Source organism: Heptranchias perlo, chromosome 26, assembly GCF_035084215.1.
Source record: "Heptranchias perlo isolate sHepPer1 chromosome 26, sHepPer1.hap1, whole genome shotgun sequence".
Classification (NCBI taxonomy): Eukaryota; Metazoa; Chordata; class Chondrichthyes; order Hexanchiformes; family Hexanchidae; genus Heptranchias; species Heptranchias perlo.
The window spans coordinates 24,262,845-24,288,849 of NC_090350.1; the positions used below are offsets into that span (position 1 = coordinate 24,262,845).

The 26,005-nt window shown below is 40.8% G+C and overlaps 1 long non-coding RNA gene across 3 annotated transcripts in view; it reads left to right on the forward strand.

Moving 5' to 3' along the window:
- The first annotated feature begins 51 nt into the window (after positions 1-51).
- Positions 52-26,005, forward strand: part of LOC137342821 (uncharacterized) — a 64,063-nt gene continuing 38,109 nt past the window's right edge. The window contains exons 1-2 of one of the 3 annotated variants that reach the window (XR_010967350.1): positions 52-171; positions 17,081-17,141. This is a non-coding gene — a long non-coding RNA (uncharacterized lncRNA). Of the gene's footprint in view, positions 172-17,080; positions 17,142-17,212; positions 17,244-25,010; positions 25,162-26,005 lie in introns of those variants that run through there. The other 2 variants (XR_010967351.1, XR_010967349.1) reach the window with 2 other exon arrangements.

The window sequence follows — 26,005 nt, forward strand, 5'->3', positions numbered from 1 at the left end:
GCGTACAAAATGTATCAGTACTTAAAAAACGCACTATTATATATTACAGCAGTATATCGCTTCGCCTATGTATGAAGTGAAAGGTATCTTGCAGCAACGGTGCAGCAGGAGGGATACAGATCAGCAGTTTAAAAACTAGTGACTACTGTTCATCTGGTATATTCCAAACTGGTATGCAATTAAGGATTTCTAAAGCTAAAAAAAATGTATCGAACTTTTCCCTTATGCGATTTCGGAAGAAAAGACAAAGAATGGGAGTATACACTCAATGGAAAAACGCTGATCGGTGTAGAGGAACAGAGAACTCTAGCAGTGCAAATAGGCAAACCCTCCAAAGTGTACTGGAGGTGAATACAGAGGCTAACAGCATTTTGTATTTTTATAAGGGGAAAAGGGTTATGATAAATTTGTACAAGGCCATGCTAGGCCATAGTTACAGTACTGTGCAGAGTTTGGGACGTCCCATTATAGAAAGGACATGGAAACCATAGACTACATACAGCATAGATTCATCAGGATGTAGTTAGGAGGAGAGACTTGGGATACTACGACTATTGCCACTGGAGATGGGATGGCTCAGAGGAGATTTAAGGGAGGTTTTTTATAAATCCTGAAGAATTTCGAAAGGGTGAAGAGCAAAGACTATTTCCTTTGGTTGGAGGGTCAATGACGAAGGATCACCAATTAAATTGTCATTAAGAAATCGAGAGAGGTTAGGAAAAATCTTTATGTAGAGACTTATTGAAGTATAGAATAATTTGCCAGAGGAATGGTTGAAGCAGGAGACATTGTAGGAACATTAGGTAAACATTTGAAGCAGGGCTATGAAGTGAGATACATTTTGGATTGCTCTAGCAAAGAGCTGGCACAGACACAATGGACTGAATGGCCTCCTTCTGTGCTACAAACTTCAGTGGTTCGTATTTTATGCTGTGTACCTCTACTAAAAAAGACTGAATGCAACCCTGAGTGGCCAGCTTGTGGTGATTCTTACATTCTTTGGGATAGGTTCAAAATGAACTTTAACCTATTGTGATATATTGTACTATGGTGACATTTTTACAGAACCAGTTATTGACCACTCCAACATATTAGCATAAAAGTCTAAGAATTTTCATGCTATAATAAAAATGATTTAACCAGTGTATACTACCAAACTCTCAATTCACACATTCTCCCCCTCTATTTTTTATGCATGACTGTATTCCTTCAAATATTATGAGGTTGCTGAGAACATGAGCGATCCAGACTGTAGATTTCTGCCTGTCTATGTCAAAACATGGGCTCTACCAAGATAGACCTCTCTCCTATTGTGAGAGAATACACTTTTTTTTTCAAAAATATACTTTATTCATAAAATTTGCAGCAATACATACAATACAGTTGTCATATCACATTCCAAACGTACACAATACAGATTATACAATTTGCAGGTTACATCAAGTACAGTTCAATGAACACATTGGACATAATTACAGTTCATGACACTCTAGGGTGCCTCATTGCATTACACTCAATACACATTGTTACCAGACCTAGAACTGACATGTAAATCTGGCAGGTTTGTGTATCAGGTAGTCTTGATACTCGGCCCCATGACCTCGGGAATATGATGCCAGTACCCAAGTATATAATTCTTGGCGGTGTGCATCTGCGAGAATGTTTAATATAAGGCAAGAGCCAAGTGGTAAAATGTACATGCCTGTACTTATAATAAGCACACTCTCTGCCTTTGAGTATATTCATCCCATTCCATTTATATTTTATATTTATCTCACTGAAGCCCTCAGTTTAAGTGCTGAGAAAAACCATGTATTTACTATGTGTTTTAGCACCATTCTGAACCAACTAGAATCCTTCTTTTCATCTAATCTAATCAGTGAAGACTTTTACATATTGAAGAAACAGGAGTGCCACCCCTTTTAACCACTGGAAGTTAGTCACAGGGCATATTTTGACCCTCTTAATGTTAAAAGTGTTGGTTTTGGCATCGATTGCAAGAGACACATTAAGCAAGACACCGCTCCCCTTACATGTGTGATAAAAAATGTGTCAGGAGATAGGCAAGAAGGCTGCTTTAAATTTATTCTCTATTGTCAGGTGAACCTCTTTTCACATTCACCTCATTAATTATAATCATCAGACTCAGTGTCATTTGAAAAAGTTTGTTAGCACATTTAATCTCACCATTCTAAAAATGTTTGAGCAAAAGAAATATTTGATTTTTTTCCCTTTGTGCCAAATTCTAATAATAAAAAATTAGGCGATGCTACCAGAATGTAATGGAGGTTTCCTTTTCATCAGTAATTATAATATTCATTGGGTGATGTTTAGGTAAACTTACAAAAGCCCCTAGTTAGGAAACTGTCAGGTAATATTATTCATTGATATAGTACATGAAAACATTATTAACATATGATATTCATAATCAATGACTGTATTAAAATCAAGTAAACTGCTAATAACCCAGTGGCAGAAAAAGCACCAGAGAAGGGGACTGCTGCTTCCCATTGAGAAATGGTCTGGTGAATCACTCTGGATCTCTTCCATGGCCATTTCAGGGGAAAAGAGCCATATTCTTGGCTGGGAAATAACTCTTGGCCGAAGAGGATCCAAAAGAGCAGAGAACATAAATATTGTTGAGGGTTGCGGGGAAGGGGAGGGGGAGAAATCGAAATCACAAAGTAAAAGTTACAAGGAAGAACAGAAATGATTTTGTGTTGCCTTTTTATTATCCCCTTTTGAACTTCCCATCACTATCACTGTCTAAAAACATGAACCAACAGAAACAACAACAACAATCACTTGCATTTATATAGTGCCTTTAACTTAGTAAAACATCCTAAAGCGGTTCACAGGATGGTTATCAGACAACATTTGACAGCAGAGTAAACTGCAAAGCTAGTCAAGAGATTGAATCTGGTGACATCTGCACATTGCTGTATATCCTGCAAGATGCTGTGGACTGGTCAGACTTGGATTAGCTGCACTCTTCTAGGTATCTTCTGAATCATGTGCCGGTTAAATTAGAGGGGATTTTTCTACAGAATATAAATGCTCACTTAATGTTCTTACGCCTTCCAATTTCTATCAAACTACATGAAAAATGCTGATAAGTTTATAGATTTGATCACGATTCCCTTTTAACGTACTTTTATAACTATGACTGCTGGCAGGAACATAGAATTACTTAGAAATACATGGAAATTACAACAGGAAACAAGTCTTTCAGTCCAACAGTCCATGTTGGTGTTTATCTTCCACAAACTGTAATCCTAATCTCACGAGCCTACTGTACCCTCATATCCCTTTATTCCCCTTTCTTTCAACCATCTATCTAACCTATTCTTAAATATTGACATTATAGAATACAGAGAACTCAATGAGGAACAATATAGAACACAGGGAACCAAACAGAATACGATGACACAAATGTGGGCTGTACTGTATGAGAAGATACATTTTCTGTTTTTATTCAGAAGCTGGCTGATCTGTTGCATATTTCCAGCATTTTCTACTTTTATATTAGAGCAGATATTACACTCTGGTCAAAGCACAAATAACTGTTCTTTTCTCAATTTTTAGTATGATATGACACAAAACACTTTTCTAGTTATATTATTTTTGGGTTTTTTTCTGAGCTGATGTAAAAAATGAGTGAAATCCATGGTTGAATCTGTGCTTTCTTGAGCCAAAAATAAAGGAGAATATTCATAATCGGAAAATTTCAGATTTAATCAGCAAGACAATTTTAGGGGAGCAAATAAAATACTTTAAATAAATAATGAACATCTTCACAAAGTATGATGCTAAAATGAGTTGATGTCCACCACTAACTGTATCTTCAATGCCTTCTCCCACGTAAAATTTATTCAACCATCTGTATGTGATACTGGTGACTGAAGGTGCACTCTATGTTAAGGGAGAAAAGACAATGTGGGGATATCACAGTCCCTGAAATGACCCTAATTGGTGAGTGCACTGTGTGATAACGCAGCTTTTATAACACATGGCAGAAAATCCAAAATATGACAAATGACAAGTGCATTTATATTTTATTCAAAAGCAACATGGTATAATGAAGGCTCAAGATCTGTAATCTGTAATTTAAAATAATCCAACTTGATCCCATTATAAATCATTCATAGCAAAGAATCAACAAAATATTACTTATGTAGAATCCCTCATATTTTACTGGTAGCTGGTATACACCTGATAGAGATTTACAAATGGCCAACTAAGTAAGAAGGCTATCATTTACTATCAGGGTTTAGATGATCTTACAAGCAATGAAAGTAAACATCAAATGATGTATGGGTGTCATCTAGACTACAAAATTAAATTTAATCATTTACAATTTTTAAGTAATGCATTATCTCAATAAAATCAGTATTGAACTTGTAACAATTTAAAATAGTGTTGAAATGATATTACTGTGGAAATTACAATTGGCGATGTCAAATAATTAAAATGTTGTATCATATCCCTCTCTGCTATTTTATAAGAGGCATTAGCTTATATTTTAAATGGTTCCCACCTCCTTTAAAATAGCAGAAAGAGGAATTAGATACAAACATGTTAAGTGTTCATAAGATAACATTGCGCACAGTACTTACAAGGCTATTGACTGAAGACAAAGAGATTGTTATGATAATACTGCTGCAGAATAATATTGTCAAAGAAAGGGACAATAAGAGAATTTTTTTGCAGTTCTAAAACTAAATTAACGCGTAATTTAGAGCCAAAAATACGTTATAAATTTAAAATACATCACTGTGTACATTAATCAGTACCTGAGTACATGCTGACATCACTGCAAAGCTGTAGCATAGAAGATTCATTCTCCCGATAGAAAAATCTAGGCAAATATTTTTCAAGTGATGCTTTTAATTAAAACGCATGAACACATGGTATAACAGTGATAGATGCAACCTTACTTTGAGTGCATACAGCAATAAAGGACTCTAATGCATTAACAGATTAGCCTTAGTGTTTGCTCAACATACTGGACTTCAGTTATAATATGAGAACATAAGAAAGCATAGGATAAGTAAAGGCCATTAAGCCTTCTAAACCTGCTGCTATGGGAGAAGGTAGTTTTACCTTTTAAAAATTTGCACAAGTATTGGTATAACTCCCCTGATGGCTCAGTGAGTTTATTCAGATTATAGCTGAGCTGTAAATCTAAGCTTGGAAGGTTCTAGGTTCAATTCCCAATCTGTGTTGTTAGGGTAGTGGTAGGGGTCCTATTATTGGCCTCAACCAAGTTGTGTAGGGGAAAAATTGTCCTGGGTTCCCTTAACCAACTGTACCTCCAGCCATCCTTGCTGAATGGCTGTGCGTGGGTGTACGTATGTGTGCAGGAGGACAGGATTGGGCTTGGCTGTGATGCTTCCCACTGTTGAGTAGCTTGGCAAAATTTACTGTCCAAGTCCACACATGAAGAATGATTACTTGGGCAGAGGGCACCTTGTGCCCAAGGAAGACTATGGCAGCAAGGAGTCAACACCTTTAGAAAAAGAGAGGAGAAAATTGATGAGGGATAAAAAGACATGGGATATAATCTCTTCTTTTCCCAACTGGGCATAACAAAGTATGTGATGTATCAGTTATGATAAGTTTGCAGAAACAGTCCAGAATTTAAGACCTGAAATTACATTATGGAATACTAACATATGAACATGTAACATGCTTGTCTAAAATTTCTCTATTTGTTAGCATAGGTGTTAATCCATTTATTTTAAATTAGTTAATATCTCCACTAAAATAGCAGAGACAATTTTCAGACAAGCTTGTTAAAAGGTTGCACACTTACATCCCATGGTGTAATTTAAAGACCTTAATCCGTTGGCAATTCGAATTATCTCACCATAGTAATTGTGGTATATTAACTAAATGGAAGTTACGAGAAAAGATCATAAGAACATGTTAAGAAAATATGGAATTATGGGAATTCCATATATGTTTGACATTAAAAAAAATCACATTATTACATAGCAATTCTGAGTGAAGATTTGGTAACAGTTTGAAAGTTCTAAGGAGCAGTCACCACTCTAATTAATGCTAACTGTGCCGCACATGGAATACTCTGTCATTTGCAACACCACAAACAGTCACACTTTCTTCCACAATAAAACATCCTGCAGCACCTGACATTTTAGCAGAATTACAGATTAAAAAAGAACCCCACAAAGTGTATGAATGGCAGAGTTTGCTTCCCCAAGTATTGGTGCAATCATTGTGTTTATGTGACATCCGGATCACCTGCCCAAAAGCAACTTGTGTTCTGGAAGATTGTTACTTCATCTGGTTTGGTACATTACTTCCTGAATGGCTTGCTGCTGGGAGATAGTTATTGGATTAGTACAGAGTGGTTGACAAACCAATGTCTTGCTAAGTATTGATCCCACACTCACCTGACGAAGGAGAAAGCCTCCGAAAGCTTGTGATTTTCAAATAAAACAATTGGACTATAACCTGGTGTTGTAAGATTCCTTACATAAGTATTGATTGTAGGTGATCTGTTGTTGATTGTGTCACACCCTACTTTTCACAGGATAACAGCTATCCATTAAAAATCTGATTTACAATCCTCATTAGCAACTCAACAAGCAGATCTCCAGATAGTTTAGTGGGTAAATGCACTGCCTGATACAGCACTGATTCCAGGAAGGCCCCTTGTTTGAGTTGGCTGATTCTCACAGCGTTTGTTATTGGGTGCTGCAGTTGGCCTCAATGTCCTCAGGCTTGCAAAGCAAAAACAAACATAGTACACTTGGTGTACTGTGCACACTTCTGGTCTCCATACTATAAAAAGGATATAGATGATTTGGAGAGGGTGCAAAAAAGATTCACAAGAATGAATACCAGAACTGAGAGGATTTACTTATCAGGAATGGCTTAACAGGCTGGGGCTGTATTCTCTAGAAAAGAAAAGGCTGAGGGTGACCTGATAGAGGTCTTTAAGATAATGAAAGGGTTTGATAGGGTAGACGTAGAGAAAATGTTTCCACTTGTGGGGGAGTCGTAAACTAGAGGTCATAAATATAAAATAGTCGCTAATAAATTCAATAGGGAATTCAGGAGAAACTTCTTTACCCAAAGAGTGGTAAGAATGTGGAATGCGCTACCACAAAGTGAAGTTGAGGCAAATAGCATAGATGCATTTAAGGGAAACTTGACAAGCACATGAGGGAAAAAGGAATAGAAGGGTATGCTGATAGGGTTAGATGAAGTAGTGAGGGAGGAGGCTCGTGTGGAGCATAAACACCGGCATAGACCATTTGGGCCGAATGGCCTGTTTCTGTGCTGTAGTTTTGATGTAACCTGATGTAACAAACAGTTGGTGGTCCTGCTCCTGATCCTATTCATTGATCTCTGATGTTCCCTAGAGATGAATAGTCTGCCAACACTTACCATCCAGTCTGACATTGGGTGGTGTGTGTTAGCAGACTATTCAGTTATGGGAACAACAGGTGAGGTACCAGAGGGCTGCTGGCTTGTGTAGAATCATAACTTGGTAAGAACCAGCACCTTCATGAGAGAAGACACAAAGAGGACCACGATTCTATTTTTCTTTTAATTTGGAGGACCTTAGTATATTGTTGCTTCAATCTCTCTGATGAGTGTTACAACATAGCTTATAAAGTTTGTAATATTTTGATACCATACTGCAAGATTGCTGTACTTAGTGATAGTGATCCAGCTGTGGATGAGGGCCACAGAAGGCCTTCACATAGGAGGTTTCCAACATTTGATTTTCAGTACAAGACTGAAAGTGAAGGACTGTAATTGAGGGACCATTTAATCAAAAGTCATGTTTAAAGGTAAGAATGCGACCATTGTGATGCCATCAATTATCACACACAATTATAAACTTCGGAAATTTGGTTAGTAGGTTATTGCAAATCCCCAGTTACATCCCACACTTTGGAAAAGTTTGTATGCAAAACCATAAATCGAACAAAAAAAGCCACTGTTAAAGTAAAACAGTAAATTAGTTACACTCAATTGTGGAACATTTGACATAATAATAAAAAAACTTAAATTCTTCACAAAATAAAAATCATGAAAAGTAACCGTAGAGATAAGGGGCTCCCATATTGCTAATTGCACAAGTGAAAAGAATGAACAACAGTTATAATATTGAGTTGATAATTACCATTTCACCTTTTACAATGCCTAGCTCATCACGAGAGTCAGATATAGATAACTCTTGTAACACATGGAGGGGCACTGTGTGTTGATGGAGATGGAGAATCAGCTACTTCTGTGTCCATCATCAGTTATCTTGGTCTCCCCTTGCAGGTCTTCAGAGGAAATGGACCACCAGGAGAATAAGGTTAACTACCATTCAATAGCTTGATCGACGAGCACTTTAATTCAAGTACAGTGGTCTGACCAGAGCTAAATGCCCAACAAGCGCTGCTTAGACGTACAAGGACAGATGTACTTCCACTTCTGTCCGGGTAGCTCTTGATAATGGGGCGTACTTGTCAGATAACCTTCCCTGCCCAAGGGATCCCCTAGCAAGAGAAAATATTTTAATGGTTATCTTCACTTCACTCTGCATTTTGAACCGTTGCTGGAATCAAGTACTTAACTAATTGACACAGGCCAAAACAACATTCTCATTCCCAATGAGAAGGGTTCATGAGAGGAGTGATTAAAGAACTAGTTTTAAAAGAAGACAGTTAATGGGCTCAATTTTAGGGGGAAATTGCGGGTGTGTTGGGGGCAGGGGTGCTCTGAAAATCGCGGACATCCCATTTGGGTTCGGAAGCCAGCTCCAACCCGCCAACTTCCGAGTTTCCCAAGGAAGCACCTATGTGCGCTCGAGCAACTCGAAACCGGTAGTCCTGCCAGCAATTAAAGCCGGCAGGATGACAGTTAAAGAGCCAAATGTATCTCATTGAGGTACTTAAGGCACTTTACTTGTGACAGATTAAGTGATTGTAACAATTTTTAACTTACCTGGGCGGCTTGCCCACTGCTTCTGATTCACGCCTGGTTTCACCAGGCATGAAGGGCTGGATCAGGGAAAAAGAAACAAAATAAGGTACATCATAAACCATAGAAGGAAGTTAAAACACAAAATCAACCTATCTTTCTACCCTGCTCCGATGTCCGATGCCTCCCTCTCCAATCTCCCCCTCGTCAGCCCTCGATGTCCTCTCGATGTCCCCCTCTTCACCCCCCACCGATGTCCTCCCGATCTTCCCCTCTTCACCCCCCGATGTCCTCCCGATCTTCCACTCTCCACCCTGATTTTCCCCTCTCCCCCCCTGATTTTCCCCTCTCCTCCCCCGATCTTCCCCATCCCCCCCGATCTTCCCCTCTCCCCCCCCGATCTTCCCCTCTCCCCCCCCCGATCTTCCCCTCTCCCCCCCCCCCCCGATCTTCCGTTCCATCGCCAGATGACATCTCGCCCCCCCCTCCCCTTGCGTTGCAGCTCCTGACGGCAGCCAGCCTGTCAATCAGGCTGGCTGCTGGGTGCGAAACCTGGAGAGCACATTAATCATTACCAATTACCATGCGATCGCGTCGGAAACGATAAGTTTTGTTTATGCGGATTTGCCACATGCACCTTCACCCCCCCCCCCCCCCGCTGCCAACCCGTCACCATTGCAAAATCGACCCCAATGAGTGAGCACTGCAAAGTAATGAATGAAAGAAAGAAAGACGATTTGCATTTATAATAGCGCCTTTCACAACCTGAGGACGTCCCAAAGTGTTTTACAGCCAATGAAGTATTTTTGAAGTGTAGTCACTGTTGCAATGTAGGAATGATGTAATAGAGTATCAGTTTGTGTCACTGTGGATTATTTTTCTATGAATGTGGATGACTTGCTTGAAGGGTCACGTGTCTTTCACTGGAAAATTTGGCTGTTCTCCTTAAACTAGAATTCACTAGGAGTGTATGACTGCTTAACTTTTGTTAAACATGTAGGATGGATTATCGCCTGCACAAGCAAGTACTTTACACAAACCTGCAATATTCTTCTTCACTCTCTTGATATCATTGCAACACGTGTAGCATGAGTAGCCAGGCAATGTGGGAAATATGTTCAGTTCAGTTCACCACTCATCATATCTTTTTGTAGGCCTGAATGATCTTTGTATAACCGGTCATAATGTTTGTTGATCATGAGCACCAGCTTCTCTATTTCCTATTTTAGGAAATCTCTCTTGTGGTTTTCTCCTGTCCTATGCAAACTAAGGAAATAAAGATACAGCAATGTTGAATTGCTTGATTCTGTCTTGTCAAAGCATTTTGCACTTGGGTTATATAAGTATTGGCATAACTTGTTACATAGCTGCTAGTGTGACATTATGCAAAGTACTAGTGCAGCAAACACAGACGGTTTGAGAAACAAGCTTTTGTTCCCCAAAAGCGCAAGTTCCTTCAAAATCCAAAAATTATACAATTAAATACAATTATTAAAAAACAGACTTGCTCGCAATGTGTGTCTTTTTGCCTGTCTGTGTGTCTGTCTCTTTGTCTATCTGTCGCTCTGTTATTCTGTATTTTTCTATCTGTCTTTATCACTGTTTCTTTTGTTTATGCTTCTCTCCTTGCCAGGGTTTGGAAGGGGAGAGGTTTTAGAAATCAGTTTCCCTATGAGGTTTGTGCTGTCTCTCTCTGGTACAGATTGCTCAGCAGGCAGCCCTCCTCCACAACTAACTGTGTTTTCATTTGTTTCAATTTCAAAAGATAGAAGTTAGAATCCTACGGTTTAGCAACAACCTCCCTAAGTGTCTTGCCACAGTAAAATTTGTAGAACTTACCCAATTAGCATACAGTTTAATCAAAACCATCTCTGACATCAAGGTTTTCTTGGAATTGTATCGTATCGTGTATGTATCTGTTATCTTTGTGTAGAATGATTAAGGTATGTGAAAAACATTGGCAACCTTGTACGCAGCTGGAAGAGTATTTTCAGCGCCAGTAGCAGTTAAGTTAATAACTCATTCTGACTGTTCTTGGTTCCCTTGCCTTTACACTGAAACCTACTTATTTTGTACCATTTACAGCCTAATGCTTAGATTATGAGTCATACATTTACCTTAATAAACTGTATTAGATCCCATCAGGAATTGCTGAACATAATTAGTGAACATTCAGAAATGCAGGCTTTATCAACTCAGGCAACTGGACTTTAGTAACATAAGCCTAGAAGTTGGTGACGTTAGCGAATGAAAGCTTAGCACGTTTGTATGACATTCCTTTATTGGGTATTTTAATACAAGTGTTCACCTGTTTACTTTAAATGGGTTAAATTAGCAGACATAGCAATGTCACATGAATGTGTTGAGAACTAGTCTGATAATATCGACCTCAATAATTCCTAGGTTATGGTAGAACAGAAATACATTTCAGGCAGGAGAAGACCTTTGATCCATTTAGCTAGCTCTTTTTTTCCTGTGAATTATCATTTATAAAATTTAATAACTGTGAATCCTTTCAAATAATAGGAGCTTGTCTACTTCCTTTTTCAAACCAGTTAAAGTTTCCTATTCAACCGCCTGCATTGCAGTTTGTTCCATAGGTTGATCACTCTTGGAAAAGAAATTGTGTTAAATTGCCGATTGTCTGAATTGCTTATTTACTTTAATTTTCATTATCTTCAATCTCTGCTTTCTGATTCTGGAATTTTGTATGCAGCAAAAACAAAAATAATCTCTGATTCCAAGTTACCAAACCCCTTTATAATCTTAAAAATTTCTATTAAGTCTTTCTTTCCTTAGTCTTTTCAAGCAAGAAAACTCCTAAGGTACACAACCACTCTTTATGGTTCATCTCTCTAAGATCTAATATTAATCTTATAGCCTTCCACTGAACGCTCTTCATTAACGTGATATCCCTTTTGAAACAGGAGGACCAAAAATGGATATGATATTCCAGAAGTGTTTTACCAAGACTACATACAATTTTAAAATCACCTCTTTCAATTTATATCTGGTTCTCTTTACTATTCAGCACAACATTTTTGTTTTTTATGACTACCTGGCAATACTTAATACTAGGTTAATGGTGATAGTTACCAACCAAATATTCCAAGATCTCTTCCCTGCTCTGATACCTCCTGTATGTTCCCACTGAGTATGTATTCCATGTTACCTTTTTCTTTTGCCAAATCTCATCACTTTACATTTACCTGCAACTGCCATTTTCCTGTCACAAACCCATCATCTCAAAATCCTTCAGGGGTTCTAATCTCTTCCCAATGCTCTCATTTTGGTGTTATCTGAAAATATAGACAACTTTGAATTGATTCCAGTCTCTACGTCATTTATAAAAATGATAAACAACAGTGGTCCCAACACTGACCCTGTAGCGCTCCACTAACAACCAACTCCCATCCATTCCCATTTACTACTACTTGTTAATTTCTTTCATCTAGTCATTTTAAAAATCTAATTCAATACATTTCTACACATCCTATGGAAGAGAACTGTGTGCAGTAATATTTTATATAGGTAAATAACATCCAATGTCTTACTCTTATCCATAAGGTTGGCAACTTCAAATCAAAATCTAATATATTTATCAAACACAATCTTCCACTCAATAATTTCTGTCCCCATTAATCTCTGCTCCTCAAGGTGGTCTCTTATACTGTCCCTCAGCATTGTTTCAAGCAAGTTTCCCACAATGTGACACTTAGAGGTCTAAAATTAGATGACTCATCCCTAACCTTTTGAAGGCAGGAGTTAAATTTGTTATTTTCCAGTCCTCTGTGATCTGCTGTCATTGCAGTGATCTCTGGAAAATATCTGTGACTGAGTCCCACAGTCACCTATCCCAACTCCTTTAAAACCCAGAGGTGAAGATTGTCAGGGCCGGGCCTTATCCACCTTCAGTGTCTGCAACATACTTGGTACTTACTCTCTTGTGATTTCAAAACTATCCAGTGTACACCCCCCTGCAAATATTTCCTCATTTCTAGCATTTCTCCTCTCACTTCATCAGTCAACACTTGTGAAAGAGCAGTTAAACAATTCAGCAACTTCTATGTCCTCAAATATAAACTCCCTTCTCATTTTTAGAGGCTGATTTCCTTCTTTGTTTGCTTCTAGCACACTTGAAGAAGGCTTTACTGTTTGCCTTTATGTTTGCTACTATATTTTCTTCGTGTGCCTTCTCTGCAGCTTCTTATCAGCTTGTTTCTGAAATTTTTAGGCTGCCTTTATAGACCTTATCTTGTTCATTACTTGAGCCCTTGAAGAACCTGAACGCTTTCTCCTTTTCCTCAAGTCTTTTTTTGACTCTTCTAGTCAGCTATGGTGGTTTTACCCTTTTTGTCCTCTACTCATTTCAGCGCTAAATCCTTCCTGTACTTTAAATATTTTTTTAAAACCCTATTTTCCACCACTAGTTTTTCTTCCCCCTTTATTGCCCTTATGTGTTTCCTCGTCTTCAAAGCTAGTTTACCTAAAATCAAGCTTTTTTAAAGTCTCCCTTCTATTTTCCAAGCTCTATTTTTCCCTCATCTGATATCATTGTGTTTCTTTGATCCAACATATTCCTTCACTGATACCACAAACCCTCCATTAACTAAAATCAGATCTAATATTGCACACTCTGGTGTAGGTTTCCTCATATGCTGCATCACTTCAATAAATTAGCACTCATAACTGGACTTTCCACATTATGCATCATAGTCAATATTGAAGGGATCTGAAAAAGTTGCCGATGATTACTATTCTGGACATGGCACTGTTTCGTTACCTCCCAGGCAACTTGACTTACCTTCCCTTGTTTATCCACGAGCTGTAGAATATTTATATCACTAACTTTTCCCACCATGCTGTCCTTCATTTCTATCCAAGTCAGTGCCACTTCCAACATCCTTATTCTCAATTACATTCAGTCGCTTCCTGAAAAATTTTCGACTCCACCTCCAGCCCTTCTGTTGTCCAAAATATATGAAAGCCCATGGGTTAATTCCTCATTCATCATTATTTCTCTACTTTTCAATTACTCCTATGATATTGACTCTTGCCCTGCTGATAAAAGTTTCCAATTCCTGCATTTTATTTTAAAATTCTGTGCATTGGTGTAACCACATTCTAGTTTATCATTCAAAATCCTTTTCTAGACCACTTTTTCCTTTCTAATTAATTTTAGAATGTTTTTCTGTACTTGCGTCCTTTCCATAGGTTTCTTATTTTTGCTCTGTCTGTCTGTCTTTCCTACAATCAGCCTCCACACTTTCTAATTCAAATATTTCTCTAATGCCTACAGGAAATTTATAGATAGCTTGTCTGCATCTCGTTTACTCAAGTGCAACCCATTCTTTCTGTAAAATTCCCCTTTTCCCATGGAACAATCACAGTTTCTTACAAAGTCTAGACTCAGAACAGACTTATTCAGGTATTTACATGGCTTGTTTGTCTTTTCGTCCATCACTTACCTTTAGTATATGAAGTAATCCTGAGTTCATTATCTTACCACTAAAGACTTGTGCCTTTCCTTTAATATCTTCATCTTTATGCCACCCACATCATTTAGACCAACGTCCAGTATAACACTCACTCATCTCTTGAACCTAACATCAGTTTATCTAAACATTCCTCAATGTCCTTTACTCTGGCTCCAAATAATTAGGGTGCTGTCCTTTAGTGATGGACCGTCAATTTTCAGGAAAATGCATTTTGTGAAGATTTGCGTTGGAGCTCCAATAACGTGGATACATTCTGCTACTATTAAGAGTTTACTGTCATTAAGCATTCAAATAGAGGTGAATATTCATGTTTCTGTGTTGGCCACTTAACTTTGATTCGCAGGAAACCGAAGACTGGGAAGTCCAACCTCCCACTATTGATCTGAAGAAAGTATAGGCACCAGGTAGATTACATATTGTGCAACATGGCTATTTAAATCTCCACATGACAGCAAAGTGAGAGACATTACCAATGATAAATATTTTGCTGGAGCACCTTCTCTTGATCTACTCCCGGGTAATCATAGGTGGGTGCAGTCATTGAGCTGGTCATGATGGTGCTTATATATATTTATAATTCCTATTTTTGTAACAGAATATTTTCCTGAAAGTCACTTTGCTAATCCTTTGTGCTGTATCACTGTTCTTCTTGTGTCACTATTATGTTTCTTAGATGCCAACAGGGCCTTACTGGAAACCAGTTTAAGAACCAAAATGGCCAGCTGTATAAAAGGTATTAAATAACTAAGCTCCTCAATGCACAATTGTAGCTTCATTTTTGGGAAATCATCAGTATCAATAGCAAGTTGATTAAATCCTGAAAAGCAAGTGGATTTGGTGGTTTGCCATCCCGACAGAACTGTTGTTTGCATGTTGCAGTCAAGCCCTTCAATAATACACTGCTTCTTCATTAACTGTACTGCCGCTGTAAATTGCTAAATTAAAAATGCATTTACCCCACAGTGGTAGCATCTGTGCAAAGCAGTTTCTACATCACAATGTTAAAGTTTTATGGTTTAAGTCCAGAGTTAAAGCCTGACCTGGCATTAGAGTAAGAATCCATCCTCCAATACATTGCAACCTCTGTGTCAGAGTGAAGTGAAACTGCTTCTGTCATAGTGTAAATGCACCTTAAGATTAATAAATAATGGGGTCAATTTTCGGATGGCCGAGCGGGTGCATTCGTGGTGGTGGGGCTCCTAAAATTGGGGATTCCCGGAGCGGGTCCGGAGCCAGGCTCCAACCCGCCCACTTCCAGGTTCCCCAATGACGCAAATCGGTGCATGCGTGCAGCCCCCGCATGTGGGACTCCCGCCGACAATCAAAGCCGGTAGGATCCCACTTAAGATCATTATCTGGATACTTGAGGTCGTTTACAGACCTCATTAGTTGGAGATTTTAGGAGGATTCGGATTTTGGACTACCCAGAGCGCGTTTCCCATGCTGGGGGAAACTCTCCCTGTTTAAACAGATGTGTTGCAGCCAGCAGCCAGTGGCAGCTGCAAAGGTCCATTTAACAGGTTTGGGGTAAACCCTCATTCATTGCAGCAGGGCACTCTGTCACCTCAGACAAAGTTTTGCCTGCCACACCGTTGTCTCCACACTCCAAATTATTGAATCACACCCTAAACTCTGCTGTCCAAACACATTTACCTATTTTGTGGACCCCCTCACACTCACACCGTCAGGATGGGGTAGTGGGGGGGATTCCATTGCCACATTCATCACTCCATTGGAGGACGACCAACATCACCAGCCTCGCCAGGCATGCCGTCCACCTCTGCCACTTGGAGCTACACAACACAGTGCTGCGCAACAGGCACCTGCACAAAGTAGTCGTGCAACCACACATACACCCACTGTAGGGTGACCCAATGGGTGGCATCAAGGGTGTTCATGGAGAACCTCATGAAAGGGCATTATTGCACAAGCCTGTCAAGAATGGCCAAGACGTGGCAGTAGTGGTGACAATATAATATGTAATGTGAGTTGATCAGAAATCAAATATAAGTAAAAACCATGACAAACCCTCAAACACCCTTGTGCATCCCCTTCATGCTCACAACACATTTGCCTTACGCTTCCTACTGCACATATGTGATGCATGCCCTGTGGCTAAAGCACAGGTAGTGGCAGCTTGGGTGAGGCTGACCGTGAAAGAGATGCATCAGAGGGTGAGTATGAGATAGAGCCATGAGATTGTATGAGGATTGGGTTGAGTGGTAATGGCGGGATGAGTACTGGCGAGGTGAGTAAGTGCAGGTAAGATGAGGATGAGAACAACATAGTCATAAAACTCTTTGATATGTTATGTTACAATACATATGTTTAAATTTACGTGAGATGTGCTCAGTCTTTATTCCAAACAGGCTGTCAGTGGAGATGCCAGTGTCCAAGTGCTCCACATAATTGATACGTGATGACATTCACATAAGAGGATTAATGATTGTGATATCAATGCTGCTTGTTTATCAGAAAATCATCTGTGATTGTTTACCAGAAATACCTATGTCTCAAACACATGCAGAGTTTACAAAATTATTACTAGAGAATCCCCAGGAAGTCAGCTTTGAATGAGTTAATATTTATCTTATGTTTGATTAATGTTCCTTTCTTCCTTCTTGTTTGTGCAGTTGCTGGGATTCCTCCTTGTCAATGAGCTCCTGGGAACACTGGGATCAGACCATCTTCCTGGTAACTGACGCATGCTAAAGGAATACCTAACAGGCAAATTTTATTCTCAGTGCTTCTGCAGGAGCATACTTGATGCTAATCTCCATTCCTTCTACTAAAGAGGTGCTCTTCCCCCTTTAAATTGTACTTTCTTTAATTTAGAAAATAGGTCTAAAACCAAAGTTTTGTCAGTCTTACTAAGACATACATTACAAGGTTTTCAAAGTTTTGAAACATAAAATACCTACGGGAACAACCTATACTTACCTGCATTGTGGACAATTGTTTCTTGACTGCATTCTTCCTGTAAATATTCAAAGGCTGCTGCAAAGAGGTGTTGCTGCCAAATAATGGAAAAAAAACAATCTGCCAGGTTGAGGGATGAGTGGTAAACAGAAGAACTACCTACTTCATGTTACCGTGAGATTTACTGATACTGTTTGAGGTCTTTTTACCTTAGTGAAAATGTTATTGATCCTTACCACTGGAATGAAAATATCAGCTGATGGTATAGTGTAGGTGTCCATATGCAATCATGTTGGGGGAATGTTCAACACTGCTTGTGACAGTTTTCTTGGTAGTTTCCTGTGTTATCCATCACAACAGTTGTTGCAACACACACCTCAAATGGGCTTAAGATGATGTCTGAACTCATCCAGAACATAGCATGTCAGTAAAAACATCACAATTAGCCTGATTTATGTGCATGGATCTTTACAAGCTCCCACCACACTTGAATCCAATGTAGGTAGCTGTAGACTTCAGTCCTGGGCTGCTTGCTCACTTATTCCTACTAAGCAGTGAATCTTGGTACAGAGCTAAAAACCCATACCTCCCTCGTACACGAAAAGTACAAACCCTCATATGCTAAACATATAAGCACCATATGTGCTAAAAATCCATATCCACTATACGTACGAGAAGGGAAAATTAGTATTATTGTCTATCCTCTTCTAGCAATAGTAGCTTTGATTAACCAGTGACAGGGCAGCATTGAGAATAATTGTGGGATAATTTTCACCCCTTCTTCCCAGCTGAATGGGGCAGTCTGGTGCTGTGCAAGACCTGTGTGAAATGTTAAACACTTAACAGAAGAGGCTTCTATAGAAACTAATAGAGAAGCCCTTTTATCCTATTTATTTTTCTTTTATTTATACAGGATCTCACACTAAAGAAAGAAAAAATACATGAAGAGATCCTGACTTAGCTGCAGGACTCACTTTCAGCAGGGCCTTACACATAAAATGAATAGATTGTACTGTGGTCTGGATCTCCAGTGATGAAACGATGCACTGACATATGATAGCATCTCTGGAAATACTAACAAGTACCACGGGAATGCTTTCATGGGTTAAACACTAAACATAGTATCTATGTTTATTTTGTATTAAGTGTCTGGGAGCAGTTTGCAGCATCAGGTATAGTTTTCAGGATAGCACAAGATTATTGAGTAATAGGCAACCAATTCATATACAATTAGTTAAAGTTAATAGTTGAAGAAAAATAAATATTTTGGTAAAACAAAGAAAATGGTTGTCTATCAAAATAATCAGTACTTGGGATTACAGTGTTTGCTTAAAGTGGTTAATCTTTTGCCTCATGGGATGGCAGTTTGACTAAGACCTGATACAGTCAGACATGGAGTCTGTGTAGTATGGTGAAGTAAGAAGCAAGCAGGAGGTTGAACTGAATGGTTGCACAAGCCTGATTTGGAAAGATTTTCTTCACCACTTAAAGCAGTGCCTATATTTATTCCAAAGTGATGCCAGAGTGCCGGGTTCATTTATTGTAAATGTAAAACTGATTAGATAAATTTTGACATTATGGGGGTGATTTTAACCCCCAAGAACGGGTGGGTTGGGGGGGCGGGTGGGAGTTGAAAATAGTTGTTTTTTGGGTCGCGTAAAAGTACAGGCTTCCCACTGGGAATGCAAAGTCCGAAAATTTTGCGGTTGCAACCCAAAAAAACAACTATTTTCAACTCACACCCTCCCCAACCCATAGGTTCTTGGGGGTTAAAATGAACCCCTATCAGTCTGGCTTCTAATAGATTTGGGGCCATAGTAAGAGGCTATGCCACTTGCTATTGTAACCCTGGAATGGCAGAGGAGCAGTTGAAGTACACCAAACCATGTTCATGGGTAATACCAACTACTATGTCATGCCACCAAACAGAATGTTATTCTTATGGTACGAATCAGAAAAAAAGGCTAATTAATATAAAGAAGACAAATCCCTCATGATTACATTGGCTGTTACCAAATGTTGCTATTTTTATGTGAATTGGCTGTGAATTGTATATTCTGGTACCTTAGTTATCCCAGGAATCAGTGCTGAATCTTGCAGGTCAGAATGGCTGTCCCAGTTACCCAGGCTGAGGTATTTGTGCAGGCTGATTGGTTAGGCTGCTCCAGGTATGCTGATCACAGTAACTGTGCCAACATTTATCCCTCAATCAACACGACTAAAACAGATTAATTGGTCATTGATCTCATTTGTTGTTTGTGGGACCTTGCTGCTGCTTTTCCCAACATAACAACAGTGACCATGCTTCAAAAGTACATCCTAATATAAAGCAGCATATCCTTTGATTCACTGTGAGAAATGCCACGGGACATCTGCTAGTTATATAATATAAATTGTATGCATGTACCTGTACATTTATTGGATATACCTTTTTAAATGCTTTCACTAAATTCTATATCTTATCTAAATAATTTGTCATTGTATCTTTGAGTAATTATTATTAGAGAATTCAGTTATACTACATTCTGCAGGGCCTAAATTCAACTTTGTTGCGTCCATTTTATGGGCATAAAACAGGCGTAATGATAACCAATTTAGCGGTGCAGAGGCCCACACCGAATCTGCACAGATGCTCGGGCCACTGTTAAATTGGTCGGGATCTTTTTTTAGACGATGCGCAAAAGCCGACTGGTATTTCCAGGTCTTGAGCTTAAAGGGACCACTGGAGGCCGTTGATAAGGACCCCAAAAAGTCCAAAATGTTGTTTTTGTGGAGTCGGAAGGAGCAGGAGTGCCCATCCTCGCTCCACAAAGCAATTACAGACCGCTGCTGACCTGCTTTTGCCCCTCTCCCGATTGCCACCCCACCCCATTTACCTGTGGACTCGGCGTCGGCCAAAATTGCTTTAGCCCAGATAGGCGAGCTGTGGGCAGCAATAAGCTCACCTACATTATGATGATGAGTCCTGAGGAACAATTTAGTTTCATCCTCAGACCTCTCCATTCTGGCGGTCATTGCTGCACACCGCCAGAACTATATCGGTTTGAGGCATTCATGAATTTAGGCCCCTGTTTTCTTCCTATGAGTTATGGTAATTTTTCTTATAAAATTCTTCAAAACTGATCATCAAAATGACGTATGGGGTACGGTAGCATAGTGGTTATGTTACTGGACTTATAATCCAGAGGCCCGGACTAAAATCCGGAGTCATAAGTTCAAATCCCACCACGGCAGCTGGCGAATATAAATTCAATTAATTAAATAAAAATCTGGAATTAAAATACTAGTATCAGTAATGGTGGCCCTGAAACTACCGGATTGTCGTAAAAACCCATCTGGTTCACTAATGGCCTTTAGGGAAGGAAACCTGCCGTCCTTACCCGGTCTGGCCGATATGTGACACCAGACCCACAGCAATGTGGTTGATTCTTAATTGCCCTCTGAAATGGCCTAGCAAGCCACTCAGTTGTAAAATCTCACTACGAAAAGTCATAATAAGAATAAAACCGGACGGACCACCCGGCATCGGACCACTGAGGCACCGGACACGACAACGGCAAACCAAGCCCAGTCGACCCTGCAAGGTCCTCCTTACTAACATCTGGGGACTTGTGCCAAAATTGGGAGAGCTATCCCACAGACTAGTCAAACAACAGGCTGACATAGCCATACTCACAGAATCATACCTTTCAGCTAACGTCCCAGACTCTTCCATCACCATCCCTGGGTATGTCCTGTCCCACCGGCAGGACAGACCCACCAGAGGTGGCGGTACAGTGATATACAGTCAGGAGGGAGTGGCCCTGGGAGTCCTCAATATTGACTCTGGACCCCATGAAATCTCATGGCATCAGGTCAAACATGGGCAAGGAAACCTCCTGCTGATTACCACCTACTGTCCTCCCTCAGCGAATGAATCAGTCCTCCTCTATGTTGAGCACAACTTGGAGGAAGCACTGAGGGTAGCAAGGGCACAAAACGTACTCTGGGTGGCGGACTTCAATGTCCATCACCAAGAGTGGCTCGGTAGCACCACTACTGACCGAGTTGGCCGAGTCCTGAAGGACATAGCTGCCAGACTGGGCCTGCGGCAGGTGGTGAGCGAACCAATACGAGGGAAAAACTTACTTGACCTCGTCCTCACCAATCTACCTGTCGCAAATGCATCTGCCCATGACAGTATTGGTAGGAGTGACCACCGCACAGTCCTCGTGGAGATGAAGTCCCGTCTTTGCACTGAGGACACCATCCAACGTGTCGTGTGGCACTACCACCGTGCTAAATGGGATAGATTCAGAATGGATCTAGCAGCTCAAAACTGGGCATCCATGAGGCGCTGTGGGCCAGCAGCAGCAGAATTGTATTCCAGCACAATCTGTAACCTCATGGCCCGGCATATTCCTCACTCTACCATTACCAACAAGCCAGGGGATCAACCTTGGTTCAATGAGGAGTGGAGAAGAGAATGCCAGGAGCAGCACCAGGCGTACCGAAAAATGAGGTGCCAACCTGGTGAAGCTACAACTCAGGACTACATGTGTGCTAAACAGCGGAAGCAACATGCTATAGACAGAGCTAAGCGATTCCACAACCAACGGATCAGATCAAAGCTCTGCAGTCCTGCCACATCCAGTCGTGAATGGTGGTGGACAATTAAACAACTAACGGGAGGAGGAGGCTCTGCAAATATCCCCATCCACAATGATGGCGGAGTCCAGCACGTGAGTGCAAAAGACAAGGCTGAAGCGTTTGCAACCATCTTCAGCCAGAAGTGCCGAGTGGATGATCCATCTTGGCCTCCTCCCGATATCCCCACCATCACAGAAGCCAGTCTTCAGCCAATTCGATTCACTCCACGTGATATCAAGAAAAGGCTGAGTGCACTGGATACAGCAAAGGCTATGGGCCCCGACAACATCCCAGCTGCAGTGCTGAAGGCTTGTGCTCCAGAACTAGCTGCGCCTCCAGCCAAACTGTTCCAGTACAGCTACAACACTGGCATCTACCCGACAATGTGGAAAATTGCCCAGGTATGTCCTGTCCACAAAAAGCAGGACAAATCCAATCCGGCCGATCAGTCTACTCTCAATCATCAGCAAAGTGATGGAAGGTGTCGTCGACAGTGCTATCAAGCGGCACTTACTCACCAATAACCTGCTCACCGATGCTCAGTTTGGGTTCCGCCAGGACCTCTCGGCTCCAGACCTCATTACAGCCTTGGTCCAAACATGGACAAAAGAGCTGTATTCCAGAGGTGAGGTGAGAGTGACTGCCCTTGACATCAAGGCAGCATTTGACCGAGTGTGGCACTAAGGAGCCCTAGTAAAATTGAAGTCAATGGGAATCAGGGGGAAAACTCTCCAGTGGCTGGAGTCATACCTAGCGCAAAGGAAGATGGTAGTGGTTGTTGGAGGCCAATCATCTCAGCCCCAGGACATTGCTGCAGGAGTTCCTCAGGGCAGTGTCCTAGGCCCAACCATCTTCAGCTGCTTCATCAATGACCTTCCCTCCATCATAAGGTCAGAAATGGGGATGTTCGCTGATGATTGCACAGTGTTCAGTTCCATTCGCAACCCCTCAAATAATGAAGCAGTCCAAGCCCGCATGCAGCAAGACCTGGACAACATCCAGGCTTGGGCTCATAAGTGGCAAGTAACATTCGCACCAGACAAGTGCCAGGCAATGACCATCTCCAACAAGAGAGAGTCTAACCACCTCCCCTTGACATTCAACGGCATTACCATCGCCGAATCCCCCACCATCAAAATCCTGGGGGTCACCATTGACCAGAAACTTAACTGGACCAGCCATATAAATACTGTGGCTATGAGAACAGGTCAGAGGCTGGGTATTCTGCGGCGAGTGACTCACCTCCTGACTCCCCAAAGCCTTTCCACCATCTACAAGGCACAAGTCAGGAGTGTGATGGAATACTCTCCACTTGCTTGGATGAGTGCAGCTCCAACAACACTCAAGAAGCTCGACACCATCCAAGATAAAGCAGCCCGCTTGATTGGCACTCCATCCACCACCCTAATCATTCACTCCCTTCACCACCGGCGCACTGTGGCTGCAGTGTGTACCATCCACAGGATGCACTGCAGCAACTCGCCAAGGCTTCTTCGACAGCACCTCCCAAACCCGCGACCTCTACCACCTAGAAGGACAAGAGCAGCAGGCACATGGGAACAACACCACCTGCACGTTCCCCTCCAAGTCACACACCATCCCGACTTGGAAATATATCGCCGTTCCTTCATCGTCGCTGGGTCAAAACCCTGGAACTCCCTTCCTAACAGCACTGTGGGAGAACCGTCACCACACGGACTGCAGCGGTTCAAGAAGGCGGCTCACCACCACCTTCTCAAGGGCAATTAGGGATGGGCAATAAATGCTGGCCTCGCCAGCGACGCCCACATCCCATGAACGAATAAAAAAAAACGTATGTTATCCATTATTCTGTGATATCACTATGTAAGTAAAAGATTAGAATTTTAGTACTCTGAAATGATGCAGTTGATGTCATTATTGTCAAATCAGTATAGTTTAAATGACAGGATAAGATGTTAAAACTGTACAGTACTCTGCACCCTGAGGACTGTGTCCAGTCTTGATCACCGAGACAGATGTGGAACATTTACATCCTGAAGGCATTGAAGACAACAGCCACAAGGCTGATCTTTCATTTCAAAGGACTGAAGAAAGAACGGAGAAACGGGGGCTCCTCAGTTTGGAGTAAGAGAAAGGCAGAGACAGGCCTCATCATGGTCAACTTGGTTAGGCCTCACAAATACATATGTATCCAACAGAGGGATTCTGGTCTTGGAGGTAATGCTATCGTGCATTTATAAAGTCCTGGTTAAGAGGTGGAGGATTAACAAATGAGAATATGGCTGCTGAAACCATGGTCTGGACAGGAATAGAGAGTCAGTGATCTTGTGAATGGAGTGATTTCTCTTTAATTTCATTCATGTCCAGTTCCACACACACACTGTGCTGCTGGATCTATTTTGGTTATAAGCTCAAATAAAATGACAGAAATGCAGGATGATCTTACTCTTATCCTATCTGTGTGTAGACTGTACATAGGTATCTTAATGGTAACATACCAGGCTTGAACTCTTAGATATTTGAGTCAGAGACACATAGCTATAAAGAAAAATGCTATCCTGTGTGATGCACGTCTGCCATTGGCCATAGAAGTCCGGATCTTTAAAAATGATTTAGACAGGTTTAGTGATCAAAACAGGATATTAGAAAGGATTGCAGGAGTGCACACTAATGAGATCTGTGCAAAAGAAAAAGGAAGGAAGTACAATCAAATGGAGGTCAAATGTTAACCGAAAGAAAGGAAGTTAACAGTTTTGCCTGCTGTCAGCTGGGTGTGTGCTTCTTTGGGTGTGAATAGACCTTTGCCCCCTTGACTCGTGCCAAACCATATTCCGCCGGCGTCATTCAGTTACTGGAGCTGGGCTCTGAGCTCCAATCTTCCTTCTCACAGTTTCCTAATCTGCTCTATTACAGCATGACATTTCCTGAACTGAGAAAGCACATTCACATAAACAGATAAATCATTCCCTATTATTACATCCGAGATTTCTGGTGCAAGCAACGAGACTTCTGAACGCACCGCAGAGGAACAGTCTAAAACTTCCTTTATCCTGCAATTTAGAATTCCATACCAGCAATATTCCAAAAGATTTACAGCCCGTACAGTCCAAGGATAAAAGCAAAAGACAAACAAAACGAAACTAATGAAAACAGAGCAAAGCAATGAAAATAGAATCAATTGTAGGTATGTGGAAGTTGGTGGGAAATGAAGTGTCAGCAAAAAGGGTTAGCAGTAAATCCTTCTGACATGGGCAACTTAATCATGTTAACCTTTAATGTGCCACTCTTAGAATGCAATTAGATCCAGTTTAGGAGTGTGCTTAGTAATGCGATGATGTGGAGATGATGGTTGACAGTAATACTGCTGTGGTGTAGGGAAAGCAGGTCCTATCTGGGGATAGGGGACAGCGAGCTGACTGTTACAAAAGGCAGTAGCTGAGCCCTTTCATCTTGCTTGAGGGCCCCCATTACCCGCATGGAACCTTAATTCAGCTTTATCTAGTTCTATAGTTATTGTTAATACATGAATTTGGTTTCTGCTTCCAATGTAATGATCCTGAGGGGTTGGAATGTGGGAAGGTGGAGTTGTGGCTCCGCCCATCCTTGGTATAAGACAAAGTTCATAACACTCTGTGTGGAGGGGAGAAGAGAGAGACAGAAGGCAAAGTGCTGTTGTAATTACCATAAGAAGTTGAAGACCCTATTATCTGGCAATTATGTGGGTCTTCACACCATGATGTCGAGATTGTTCAAGAATGCAATTGGCACAACTTTGAAATTGAAATTCAGAGCACAGGAGTGACATAACACACAACTCTAAGGGAGGCCTGCTGTTCACTCCATTTTAGATCAAGAGCAGCACATGTAGAATAATCAATAACAAGGGGAAATAACACAGTCAATGGAGTTCAGATAATGGTATAACACAAGAATGAATTCTGAGCATCTTGTAAATATCAGCTGAACTCTCAGGTTGTGTTGCTGCCTTTAACGCCCTCCTACCTTGCTATAAAGTTCTTTCTAGAAGC